This window comes from Bufo bufo, chromosome 1 (assembly GCF_905171765.1).
Source record: "Bufo bufo chromosome 1, aBufBuf1.1, whole genome shotgun sequence".
Taxonomy (NCBI): domain Eukaryota; kingdom Metazoa; phylum Chordata; class Amphibia; order Anura; family Bufonidae; genus Bufo; species Bufo bufo.
This window is the reverse complement of record NC_053389.1, coordinates 109050765-109052213: the sequence shown is the minus strand read 5'-3', so window position 1 is coordinate 109052213 and position 1449 is coordinate 109050765.

Sequence of the window (1449 nt, the reverse complement as noted above, 5' to 3'; positions counted from 1 at the left end):
TAGTAAAAGCATTTTTGTATTATATCAAACTTGCTGTTTACATATCCATTATATCAAGATTTGCAGCCAACAGCCCCCTGACCCAGCAGGGACTGGATGACATCATTTCTGCTAATCTTACTGGGATCAATAAGGGATCAGTGAGGAATGGGAATTTCTCAAGCACTTATCCAAAACAGGATACTATGTATTGGATGCATGTAATATGTTGCATATTGCTGAAGCCCATTTTGAAGGTCTCTTTCTTTCTACTGTCCATTCGATCCCTCATTTTACAACCCCCATAGTTTGTCAGCAAAATATATGGACTTTGCCATTCTTTTGTATATGTAACATCCAGAATAAATGGTAAATCACAATTAATTATATGTTGGAAAAGAAAACATTTCTTCTCTGTCACTTAGTACATGAAGCACTTTCCTCTGTTACCCTCTCCACTGTGGACTGGTTAACAGATACATGGTGCAAAGGCTGTATGAAAACATACAGTCAGGTCCATAAATATTGGGACAATGGATTTGAAATGAAATTAATAAGATGTGCTTTAACTGCAGACTGCCAGCTTTAATTTGAGGGTATTTACATCCAAATCAGGTGAAGGGTGTAGGAATTACAACAGTTTGCATATGTGCCTCCCACTTATTAAGGAACCAAAATGGGACAATTGGATTCTCAGCTGTTCCATGGCCAGGTGTGTGTTATTCCCTCATTATCCCAATTACAATGAGCAGATAAAAGGTCCAGAGTTCATTTCAAGTGTGCTATTTGCATTTGGAATCTGTTGCTGTCAACTCTTAAGATGAGATCCAAAGAGCTGTCACTATCAGTGAAGCAAGCCATCATTAGGCTGAAAAAACACAACAAACCCATCAGAGAGATAGCAAAAACATTAGGCGTGGCCAAAACAACTGTTTGGAACATTCTTAAAAAGAAGGAACGCATCGGTGAGCTCAGCAACCCCAAAAGACCCGGAAGACCACAGAAAACTACTGTGGTGCATGACCGAAGAAATCTTTCCCTGGTGAAGACAGTTGGCCAGATCAAGAACACTCTCCAGGAGGTAGGTGTTTATGTGTCAAAGTCAATAATCAAGAGAAGACTTCACCAGAGTGAATACAGAGGGTTCACCACAAGATGCAAACCATTGGTGAGCGTCAAAAACAGGAAGGCCAGATTAGAGTTTGCCAAACGACATCTAAAAAAGCCTTCACAGTTCTGGAACAGCATCCTATGGACAGATGAGACCAAGATCAACTTGTACCAGAGTGATGGGAAGAGAAGAGTATGTAGAAGGAAAGGAACTGCTCATGATCCTAAGCATACCACCTCATCAGTGAAACATGGTGGTGGTAGTGTCATGGCGTGGGCATGTATGGCTGCCAATGGAACTGGTTCTCTTGTATTTATTGATGATGTGACTGCTGACAAAAGCAGCAGGATGAATTCTGA